Here is a 13,367-nt window from a genome sequence, read left to right as displayed (position 1 = left end):
GTAATGCACTTTGGTCGATGTAATAAAATGTATGACTATGTACCGTATTTTTCGGACTATAAGACGCACTTTTTTTCCTCCAAATATAGGAGGAAACTGGGGGTGCGTCTTATAGTCTGGATGCAGCAGGCGAATCACTGTGTGCTGCGCTACTGTGAGGAAGACGAGGCAAGTTCATGAGTAGATAGATACTACTGTACATTGACTTGTCTATGTACAGTAATATCTATCTACTCATGAACTTCGCTCAACTTACCTGCTGCCGCTGCCCTCTGCTAGTCTGGTCCTCTGTCCTTCCTGTGGCTTCAGAGCGCCCTGCGCCCGCCTCCCTAGACTAGTATTATAGAGAAGGCGGGGCTTAGGAGAGTGTGGGCGAGAACTGGGAGGGGAGACATGAGTGATGCACTCACGTCTCCCCGCCCACACTCTCCAGCTGCACCAATCCCCACCTACTCCCTACATTTCTGCAATACTAGTCTAGGGAGGCGGGGGGGGGGGTGCAGGGCGCTCTGAAGACATGTGAAGGATAGAGGACCGGCCTGGGTGGGGGGGTGGGGTCTTAAAGATGGCAGCCGCTCCTGCAGAGCGGTTGCCATAGCTACCGAGTCTCCATTGTACAGGAGACCCGATAGCTATGGCAATCGTTCTGCAGGAGCGGTCGACCTGTTACTGTGCCACGCGTGAGCCTCCCCTGACCAGCCTCAATAGTAATATTGAGCATCTCCCATAGACTGCAATACAATTGTATTGCAGTCTATGGGACTTGCAATCAAATGATTGCAAGTTCAAAATTTATATGGGGGTGATTCGAACTATATATATACCAACAAAGTACCCTGTCCTACCATTTGGGGCAGGGGAGCTGCGGTTTTGACTGCAAATTTCTTGCTACTATCGTGAGTTTAGTAACTCCTCCTGATGAACAAATCCGATACAGGACTAGGGAAACACGTAGAGGAGAATGTTAGTCTGTGGGCAGGAACAGATAGATATTATCTACACTAATATCCCTATACGGGAATGTGTCTAGGGGTTTATATGTCCATACTCCTAGTCTACCTAGCCTCAACATCGACAGCCTAAAGGGATTGCAGACTCCCGATTATGTGTGCTATATGTACCTGTTTAAAACTCCCTTAGCAGCACATAAGGGTTTTGTGTTAGAGTAGGACTGAAATAGCCGCAAAAATAGAGTGGCGAATATATTATACCACAGACATATCAGTAATTGTTCTGTCCTCTTACACTTTGTTTTTTGTACTACTCATTTTTATGAATCAATTTTAAACGGACTTAATAAAAGTTACATTTTAATAGCTATATATAGTTCAAATCACCCCCATATCCCTAGAATACATATAAAGCAAAAACATTACTGTTGAAACACATGCGCATTTGGTATCCCTGTGTCCGAAAACCCCCGGTTCTATTTACATTGGTGAAATATTATATTATTATGTAATTAAATATTTTACAATTTTTTTTGCTTCAAATTTCTTTCCCCCTATTTTCCTCCTCTAAAACCTTAGTACGTCTTATGGTCTGGTGCGTCTTGTAGTCCGAAAAAATATGGTACTTAATAGTAAATTACTGGGTAAGACTGCCAATGGAAAAGACTTAGGGATTTTGGTGGACAGCAAGCTTACCTTTAGTGACCAGTGTCAGGCAGCTGCTGCCAAGGCAAATAAAATCATGGGATGCATTAAAAGAGGTCTAGATTCTCATGACAAGGACATAGTTATGCCTCTATGCAAATCACTGGTACGGCCACACTTAGAATATTGTGCGCAATTTTGGGCCCCGATATACAAGAAAGACATAAGTGAACTTGAAAAAGTGCAAAGACGGGCAACCAAAATGATTAGGGGAATGGGTGGACTGGAGTACAATGAGAGATTAACAAACTTGGGGTTATTCAGTTTAGAGAAAAGACGTCTATGGGGAGATCTATTAACAATGTAAAAAAACATGAAGGGACAATACAAAGAACTTTCTAAGGATATTTTTACTCCTAGGTCAGTGACAGTGACAAGAGGACATCCTCTACGTCTGGAGGAGAGAAGGTTTCACCAGAAACATAGAAGGGGATCCTTCACTGTAAGAACAACGAGGCTCTGGAACTCTCTGCCCCAGGAAGTGGTGATGGCGGATTCACTGAACAAGTTCAAAGTGGGCCTGGATGCCTTTCTTGAAGAGAAAAATATAACGGGTTATGGTCTCTAGATTTTAAGGACACGTTGATCCAGGGTTTTATACTGACTGCCAGATATGGAGTCGGGAAGGAATTTTTTCCCCTGAAATGGGGCAATTGGCATGAGCCTCATGTTTTTTTTTTACCTTCCTCTGGATCAAGACTGTAGGGATTGTAGGGTTATAAGTTGGACTTGATGGACTAATGTCTTTATCTAACCTCATCTACTATGTAACTATGATGAAATACTTGTTTGTCATTTTCATACACATATGGAATAATCATGTGTAATGAAAATTTCTCTGGCATCACATAGGCCCAGCTCCTTACAACAAATTTTCAGGACACTACAAGCGTGTAGTTCATCCATGTCAGGGGACATGATCACTTTTTCACTGGTCTCTTTAAAGCAGCAGGGATACTTTAAGGTAAGTTCAGACAGCGGAAACCTTTTCTGCCGTGTGGCTGTTTTGCTACCCATGACGGCATGACGATGCAGTGCATTGGCATCCTATTGCGGCATCCTGCTCCTGATTAGGTCCGAATTAATGGGCCTAAGCAGGAGGGTGTCTTGAGCCTCGGAATCCGCGTGAAGAAAGGACATGTTGCTTCTTTATCCCTCTAGCTGAAAAAAAATCACTAGCAGGAAAAAAACTGCTAGAGACTCCTAGCAAGGCCTACTGTAAGTTGCACTTTTTGGCCTTTGTAATGAAGGCTTGATCTTTTGTATAATTTTATTTATAGATTCCCAGTATATTGTACAGAACATAAAATGGTACTATTACATAGTACAATTTATCCTGCAAACATTAAGCCCTAATATGGCTCAGTGAACATGGTTTGAAAGGTGGGAGTCAAAAACAAAAATTGAAAATGCCTAAATTAAAATAAATAGGTAATTTTCTCTGACAATACAGTTCTTTTAACCCCTTCCCGTCGATGACATTTTTCGATTTTCTTTTTTTGACTCCACGCATTCTAAATCCCATAACTTTTTTATTTTTCTGTTCGCAGAGCCATATGAGGTCTTAATGTTTGCCAGACAAATTATTCTTCATGCTGGTACCATTTATTAATATTTATTTATTTGAACATTGTACAACTGAAAAAAAAATTCAGAATGGGGTGGAATTAGAGAACTAGTGCATTTGTGCAACATCCTTACGGGCTTTGTTTTTATGGTGTTGACTGTGCAGCCATCATTACATGTATTCTGTTTCAGTACAATTCTGGGGATACCAAATTTCTATAGTTTTATTTACATTTTAACCACTTAACAAAAATCTAAGAATAAAAAGTTTGTATTTAAAAGTTGCCATATTTTGACACAGAAACTGGCTCCAGGCTGGTGGTCCTGGACAAAAAGCTGACCGAGGTGGCTGGGGTCTTAATGCCCGCGATCAGTACAGGCACTGATCAGAGGCATTAGCATCAAGTCTGTGCTCCTCCTGATCAGTTGCCACATTTAAATACCCAACATGCACTGTATTGGTTAAAGGGATTGTGCCATTATAGACTCTCATTCCCGGTACACAGGAGGACTTTAACTGTCATAGGTAATGTTGGGATTAGACCTCCATCACTCAGCATATTACTATTTAGTCAATGGAAACAAAGCTATTTAATCCATACTACTAATCTTTATCGTTGTTTGCCATTCTCATTATTTACAGTTATTAGTTCCCTTCAGTGTCTTTAAGGATTAAAGTTAAGGAAGTGGGGATTGAAGTCTACATTTAATTGAGACCACTCCCATATTTACACAAATCAGTTCCTAAACATGTTTTCTTGACAAGGTAAAATGTTAAATAATGTAAATATCCAAAGCATCTTATATAAATGATTCTATCTATTGCTGTTTGCAGAGGATTTCAGATCCTGCTACCAACATGGTATGTTTAACCCCTTCCCGACATCCACCATAGCAGCTGGGTGTCTACTGCTTTATACAGTAGACACCCAGTGCTAATGCCCCCGGTCTTTGCCCACACCGATCGGGGGCATTAACCCCTACGGCGCTTCAGTCAAAGCTCACCAAGGCACCATTTTCCTTGCAGCCATTTTTGCTGTGATCGCCGGCAACTGGAGTAATCTCCGGGACCGGCGTCATGTTGCTATGACAGCCTGGAGCCTTGTGAAGGCTACGCTATGCATTAGCATTGTAATGCATTGCATTAGTGATCAGACCCCCTGGGGTTCAAGACCCCTAGGGGGGTCTAACAAATGTAAAAAAAAGTTTTAAAAAAGTAAAAGAAATTTTAAAAAATTTAAAATATTAAAAGTTCAAATCAACCCCCTTTCCCTAGAACACATATAAAAGTACTTAAATACTGTGAAACACATACATGTTAGGTATCCCCGTGTCTGAAATCGCCCGCTCTACAAATCTCTATAACTATTTTTCCTGTATGTATGCTGTAGTGGGGAAAAAAAAGTCAAAATTGCCAAACTGCCATTTTTTCACTGTTTTGCCTCTGATAAAAAAAATTTGAAAAAAAAGTAATCAAAGCAAAAGCAATTCCCCAAAATGGTATAACTGGATCATTTCATATCAAGTGATCCAAATATGAATATTTTTTTACCTGACGTCTTTATATTTTTTATATTTTTTTTTATTTTTATGAAGTACAACTTAAGTTAATTACAAAATAAAAGTTTTGAATTTTTTTATTCATCAGTTCATTTTTTACAGACTTCTAAAGTTTTGAAAAAGCGCAAATTTTGGCCTGGTATGGCTTTATATTTTTTATCATATCTCGGGCTAGAATTCAGATAAAGAGGTGGGAAAGGCATAATTTTTCTCAGAACGGTACTGGCTGTTATTTGATATGTCACAAAATGATATTTCTATATATTTTGTTTTGGAGAAATCAAATTCAAAATTTCGATGCGCAACTGTAAAAAAAAAAGTATGTTTTAAAATTGTGAAAAAATGCATGTGTGTTACATCTGTTCTTGGTTATATTTGTACATTTGTATATTTGGATAAAAAAAAAATTATGCCTTGAATCATCTGATTTTATGTTTGTGTGAGCTTCTTCTTTTTTTCTTTTCAAATTACAACATTTATATGTAACAACATTTATATGTAACAATAAAGAAACATAAAAAACAAATCCTGTAAGTGCCAGAATAAATACATCTTAATTAGAGATGAGCAAACAGTGAAATGGGTTCGAGGTTCGAAATTCGATTCGAGTAGCCGCTCAATACTCGACTGTTCGATCGAATATCGAACCCCATTACAGTCTATGGGAAAAAAATACTCGTTAAGGGGGAAACCACTATTCGACTCAGGAAGGTCACCAAGTCCACTATGACACCCCAGGAAATGATGCCAACACCCTGGAATGCAACTGGGGCATCTAACATGCCCAAGTCACTGTATTACATCGGGATCCCTGTCAGCTTGCGATATGCGGGAGATGACTTTTTCCCATAGGAATGAATTGACCAGCGTTGATTGACCGAATGCCATACAGAGTATAGCATTCGGCCAATCAATGCTGGTTCTGCAGGAGGCTCGTTTGTGGGGAGGCGGAGTCTAAGATCGGCCCATAGCAGTCTCCATTCTGTTCCGATCTCAGATGTAGCAGCGTTGAGCGCACACTGTGCTCTACTACACCATTAGATGCAACAGAGCTGAGTGTGTGCTGAACCCTGCTACATATGAGATGTAGCAGAACTGGCTGTGACTGGAGTATAAGACATGATGTAACAACAGAACAGTGACTGCAGCTGTAGATGTGACTGGAGTATAAGACATAATGTAACAGCAGAATAGTGACTGCAGCTCTAGATGTAACTGGAGTATAAGACCTGATGTAACAGCAGAATAGTGACTGCAGCTCTGCATGTGACTGGAGTATATGAAATGATGTAACAGTGGCATAGTGACTGCAGCTCTAGCTGTAACTGGAGTATAAGACCTGATGTAACAGCAGAATAGTGACTGCAGCTCTGGATGTGACTGGAGTATATGACATGATGTAACAATCGAATAGTGACTGCAGCTCTAGATGTAACTGGAGTATAAGACCTGATGTAACAGCAGAATAGTGACTGCAGCTCTAGTTGTGACTGGAGTATAAGACATAATGTAACAGCAGAATAGTGACTGCAGCTTTAGATGTGACTGGAGTATAAGACATGATGTACAGCAGAATAGTGACTGCAGCTCTGGATGTGACTGGAGTATATGACATGATGTAACAGTGGAATAGTGACTGCAGCTCTAGATGTAACTGGAGTATAAGACCTGATGTAACAGCAGAATAGTGACTGTAGCTCTGCATGTGACTGGAGTATATGATATGATGTAACAGTGGCATAGTGACTGCAGCTCTAGATGTAACTGGAGTATAAGACCTGATGTAACAGCAGAATAGTGACTGCAGCTCTAGATGTGACTGGAGTATAAGACATAATGTAACAGCAGAATAGTGACTGTAGCTTTAGATGTGACTGGAGTATAAGACATGATGTACAGCAGAATAGTGACTGCAGCTCTGCATGTGACTAGAGTATATGACATGATGTAACAATGGCATAGTGACTGCAGCTTTAGCTGTAACTGGAGTATAAGACCTGATGTAACAGCAGACTAGTGACTGCAGCTCAGGAGGTGACTGGAGTATATTACATGATGTAACAGTGGAATTAAGACCCCATATGGCTCTGAGAGTGGAAAAATAAAAGTTATGGGGTTTGGAAGGAGGGGAGTCAAAAATGAAAATCGAAATATGCCGTTGGTGGGAAGAGGTTAAAATTTCTTTGAAATTAGTTTTCCATTGTCATAATATCTCTCAGATCTGTAAACTTTGCCTGCAGTAACATTTGCACATGTTTAACCCCTTCCCATTGGTAACATTTTTCGATTCTTGTTTTTGACTCCCCGCCTTCCAGACCCCATAACTTTTTTATTTTTCCTGAGCCATATGTGAGCTTAATGGTTTGGCAAAAAGTGTTCTTCATAATGGTATCATTTATTGTTTTGTACAATGTACTGGTAAGTTGCAAAAAAAAAAATAAAAATTTGAATGGGTGGAATTAGAGAGAGTGCATTTGTGTGACATTCTTACGGGCTCTGTTATTACTGTGTAGCCCGTTATTATCTGTATCAGTGGCGTAACTACCACCATAGCAGCGATAGCAGCTGCCACAGGGCCCGGGACATTAGGGGCCCGGTGACAGCTGCTACCGCTGCTATCATTATTCTTGGAGGTCTTTTCGGACCCCCGAGTATAATGATCGGGGCCCCCTGCTGGTGTGGAATACTTTCCACCAACAGGGGGCCCCGAAGCTGCAGCAACGGCTGAGACACAGGAGCTGCAGCTCTGGCTCCTGTCAGCGCTTCAGGATGCTCCCCCTCTCTCCCCCCTCCCTTTCTCTGCTGTCCTCTGCCCACCAATGAGAGGAGGAGGCGGGGCTTATCCCTGCCGAGCTCCTGCCGTCCTGCACTGGAGGAAGAAAGGAAGAAGGAAAATGAAACTAAAGCTACACAGGTACATACTGGGGTTACTTATTAATGTCAGGCATATGGGGTGATTACTTGTGTTTTAGTAACTCCATGTGCCTCATATTAATAGCAGTTAACCCCATCATCTCCCTCACATTAACCCCTGTGTGCCTCACCATAAGAGTTACTGATATGTGAGACATATGGGGGTAATAATAATGAAGATACTTTATTATTACCTCCATGTCTCTCACATATCAGTAACTCTTATGGTGAGGCACACAGGGGTTAATGTGAGGGAGATGATGGGGTTAACTGCTATTAATATGAGGCACATGGAGTTACTAAATTGTAATGCACATGACCAGATTTTTTATCCACAATTTGTCCTGGTATAGCGGTCAGCGGGTGACGCGACAGTATTTAGTCCTGTAGGGGCCACTAAGGGACATAATACTGTGTGCAGTGGCCACTATTGGGTATAATACTGTGTGCAGGGGCCACTATGGGACATAATACTGTGTGCAGGGGCCACTATGGGACATAATACTGTGTGCAGGGGCCACTATGGGGCATAATACTGTGTGCAGGGGCCACTAAGGGACATAATACTGTGCGCAGGGGCCACTATTGGGTATAATACTGTGTGCAGGGGCCACTATGGGACATAATACTGTGTGCAGGGGCCACTATTGGGTATAATACTGTGTGCAGGGGCCACTATGGGACATAATACTGTGTGCAGGGGCCACTATGGGACATAATACTGTGTGTAGGGGCCACTATGGGACATAATACTGTGTGCAGGGGCCACTATTGGGTATAATACTGTGTGCAGGGGCCACTATGGAACATAATAGAGCGCGCAGGAATGCGTAGGAGGGACTCGGTCGAGATCTTCGGTGTCGGGGGGGGCCCCATGTCAAAAGTTTGCCACGGGGCCCCGCCATTCCTAGTTACGCCACTGATCTGTATGTTATGTTTCAGTGTGATTGCGGGGATCAAGGCCGCACCTCTAATGAGGCGACGTGAGGCGGCCGCTTCAGGGCGGCAGTTTGAGAGGGGCGGCAGTTACGGGACTTTTAAACAGTATTAAAATTAAAGGACCTTTGATGATGTCAGTGATGATGTCATCAAAGGTCCTGTTGCAATTTGGCATCTATCCAGGGTCGGCGTTAGGAGGAGAGGCGGGGGCAAACATCTTCAGGGGCCCCATACTTTCTCTTCCATCAGGATTACATCGGCAGCAGATAAATCACTGCCATTTGCAGGGGCTGCCCATCGCTATTTGTAAAAGTTTCCCTGCACACATCAGCGTACTGCGCCGCCCCTCCCCTTCAGCATCGGAGTGTGAGGGGAGAAGTCTATTGCGATGTCACAGCCAGGCAGAGCTGCACAACAATTCAGCCAAAGGTAAGTATATATTCTTGGGTAAAATATGTGTATATGTGTTTACATTATGTGTTTTATATAGTGTGTGAGTCCTGTATGTGTGTAGATAGGTGTGTGTGTGTGTGTATGTTGTATATGATTGTATGTGTGTGAGTAGATATATATGTATATATACGTATATATATATATATATATATATATATATATATATATATGTGTAAGTATATACATCTATCTATCTATCTATCTATCTATCTATCTATCTATCTCCTATCTATCTCTCTCTCCCATCTATCTATCTATCTATCTATCTATCGATCGATCGATCGATCGATCGATCGATCTATCTATCTATCTATCTATCTATCTATCTATCTATCTATCTATCTATCTATCTCCTATCTATCTTATCTATCTATCTATCTATATTCTTTTTTTAAATCAATTGTAATTTTTGTTGAAAAACTTTTTTCAGGATACAGAGCAAATCAACCTTGCGGAGGACAGGCAGGAAATCAGCGCTCACCCAATTAATCTTTTAAAATGAATAATCACAATTACATTCAACCTTAAAAAACTCCAAAAACACAAATCCACAATAAGTGCATCATATGTATGCCTACTTGGTGCCACTAAGCTCTTGAGAGTTCTTGCCCTCCTAAATATGAAACTCGGGTTTGGGGGCAAGAAATTTCCCAGGTGAGGATCATTGAGAAGAATATTCCAATGTTTCCTTACAATATTTCTTATGGACTGATGAGCCCCATTATAGGTGGTCAAAAACCTGCACTGATAGTCCAATTCTTTTTTTTTATGCTGGACGGCAGTATAGCATGGACTTATTGTGGATATGCAATAGGCATTTCTTTGGTCATACATGTCATATAACTGGGATTTATATACCTAATGATTTTAATCACATTTGATACCATTACTCATATTCATTTGGTTGTTTTTGGTGGTTTTGTTGAAAAAAGGGAGAAGTAATTATTCTCTATTTATTTATTCATTGTTTTATTTATTTATTCAATTATTATCTATGCATGTATCCATCCATATATATATTTTTTGTTACTCATATATATTTTTTGTTACTCATATATATTTTTTGTTACTCGTTTAATATCGTTATATTATCGTTTTATGATCATCATGTGTGTGTGTATATATATGCATATAATGGATTTTATACCATCACGATGGGGGCTTTTACATGTACATTTATGCTCCTAATGGTGCATACATATGATGCACTTATTGTGGATTTCGATTTGTGTTTTTGGAGTTTTTTAAAGTTGAATGTAATTGTGATTATTCATTTTAAAAGATTAATATTGCACTTGAAAAAGGGCTGCCTGCCCGGAACGCGTGGTGCCTAATAAAGTTGACTTCCATTTACAAAAATTGGGTGAGCGCTGATTTCCTGCCTGTCCTCCGCAAGGCTGGTCCTTCCCTCTGCCTCAGATTGACGTCCCTGTGACTGCCATCAGCAGCTGCCTTCCAGTTCCCCACTTGTTCTTGCCTATTATGTTTATTGGTTGTTGTGTTCTACACAACCAAGCCAGGTGAGCGGACACCTGTTTGTCTCTATTTGTTTATTCACCATTTTACCAAGGGAATTACACAAAGAACGGCTCGGTGCCGGGAACCTTGTTTTTCTTCTCTTTACAGAGCAAATCAAGGAATCGAGTAGAATCCAAACAATAAACGGTTAAACAGAGTAACCATTCAAAGTAATGCAAGGGAAAGAAAGAGATGGGGGGAGTGGAAGGAGTCAGAGGTCCTGGAGAATGCAGTAAGAGTCCCAATTAGACCAAACAGCCTGGAAAACCTCCAAGGAATGATTAAGTGATAGAGATGAGTGAACAGTGTTCTATCGAACTCATGTTCGATCGGATATTAGGCTGTTCGGCATGTTCGAATCGAATCGAACACCGCGTGGTAAAGTGCGCCATTACTCGATTCCCCTCCCACCTTCCCTGGCGCCTTTTTTGCTCCAATAACAGCGCAGGGTAGGTGGGACAGGAACTACGACACCGGTGACGTTGAGAAAAGTAGGCAAAACCCATTGGCTGCCGAAAACATGTGACCTCTAATTTAAAAGAACAGCGCCGCCCAGGTTCGCGTCATTCTGAGCTTGCAATTCACCGAGGACGGAGGTTTCCGTCCAGCTAGCTAGGGCTTAGATTCTGGGTAGGCAGGGACAGGCTAGGATAGGAAGGAGAAGACAACCACAACAGCTCTTGTAAGAGCTAAATTCCAGGGAGAAGCTTGTCAGTGTAACGTGGCACTGACGGGCTCAATCGCCGCAACCCAGCTTTCCCAGGATCCTGAATGGAATACACTGTCAGTGTATTCCCGTATACCCGATACCCGTTCCAACGGTGTGCCCCCCCACCTTCACCCCAGAAATACCCTGCAAGTCCCCTAGCAATAGAATTGGGGCTATATACACCCACAATTTTTACTACTGGTATACAGTGCCATTGTCTGACTGGGAATTCAAAGAATATATTGGGAATACAAATACCCTCATTTCTTGCTACTGCCATATAGTGCCAGTGTCTGACTGGGAATTCAAAGAATATATTGGGGTTACGTGCACCCACAATTTTTACTACTGGTATACAGTGCCATTGTCTGACTGGGAATTCAAAGAATATATTGGGGTTATAAATACCCTCATTTCTTGCTACTGCCATATAGTGCCAGTGTCTGACTGGGAATTCAAAGAATATATTGGGGTTACGTGCACCCACAATTTTTACTACTGGTATACAGTGCCATTGTCTGACTGGGAATTCAAAGAATATATTGGGAATACAAATACCCTCATTTCTTGCTACTGCCATATAGTGCCAGTGTCTGACTGGGAATTCAAAGAATATATTGGGGTTACGTGCACCCACAATTTTTACTACTGGTATACAGTGCCATTGTCTGACTGGGAATTCAAAGAATATATTGGGAATACAAATACCCTCATTTCTTGCTACTGCCATATAGTGCCAGTGTCTGACTGGGAATTCAAAGAATATATTGGGGTTACGTGCACCCACAATTTTTACTACTGGTATACAGTGCCATTGTCTGACTGGGAATTCAAAGAATATATTGGGAATACAAATACCCTCATTTCTTGCTACTGCCATATAGTGCCAGTGTCTGACTGGGAATTCAAAGAATATATTGGGGTTACGTGCACCCACAATTTTTACTACTGGTATACAGTGCCATTGTCTGACTGGGAATTCAAAGAATATATTGGGAATACAAATACCCTCATTTCTTGCTACTGCCATATACACTCACCGGCCACTTTATTAGGTACACCATGCTAGTAACAGGTTGGACCCCCTTTTGCCTTCATAACTGCCTCAATTTTTCGTGGCATAGATTCAACAAGGTGCTGGAAGCATTCCTCAGAGATTTTGGTCCATATTGACATGATGGCATCACACAGTTGCCGCAGATTTGTCGGCTGCACATCCATGATGCGAATCTCCCGTTCCACCACATCCCAAAGATGCTCTATTGGATTGAGATCTGGTGACTGTGGAGGCCATTGGAGTACAGTGAACTCATTGTCATGTTCAAGAAACCAGTCTGAGATGATTCCAGCTTTATGACATGGCGCATTATCCTGCTGAAAGTAGCCATCAGATGTTGGGTACATTGTGGTCATAAAGGGATGGACATGGTCAGCAACAATACTCAGGTAGGCTTTGGCGTTGCAACAATGTTCAATTGGTACCAAGGGGCCCAAAAAGTGCCAAGAAAATATTCCCCACACCATGACACCACCACCACCAGCCTGAACCGTTGATACAAGGCAGGATGGATCCATGCTTTCATGTTGTTGACGCCAAATTCTGACCCTACCATCCGAATGTCGCAGCAGAAATCGAGACTCATCAGACCAGGCAATGTTTTTCCAATCTTCAATTGTCCAATTTCGATGAGCTTGTGCAAATTGTAGCCTCAGTTTCCTGTTCTTAGCTGAAAGGAGTGGCACCCGGTGTGGTCTTCTGCTGCTGTAGCCCATCTGCCTCAAAGTTCGACGTACTGTGCATTCAGAGATGCTCTTCTGGCTACCTTGGTTGTAACGGGTGGCTATTTGAGTCACTGTTGCCTTTCTATCAGCTCGAACCAGTCTGGCCATTCTCCTCTGACCTCTGGCATCAACAACGCATTTCCGCCCACAGAACTGCCGCTCACTGGATGTTTTTTCTTTTTCGGACCATTCTCTGTAAACCCTAGAGATGGTTGTGCGTGAAAATCCCAGTAGATCAGCAGTTTCTGAAATACTCAGACCAGCCCTTCTGA

Source organism: Leptodactylus fuscus, chromosome 10 (genome assembly GCF_031893055.1).
Source record: "Leptodactylus fuscus isolate aLepFus1 chromosome 10, aLepFus1.hap2, whole genome shotgun sequence".
Lineage (NCBI taxonomy): Eukaryota > Metazoa > Chordata > Amphibia > Anura > Leptodactylidae > Leptodactylus > Leptodactylus fuscus.
The sequence above is the reverse complement of the archived record's forward strand: the minus strand, read 5'-3'. Positions refer to the sequence as shown.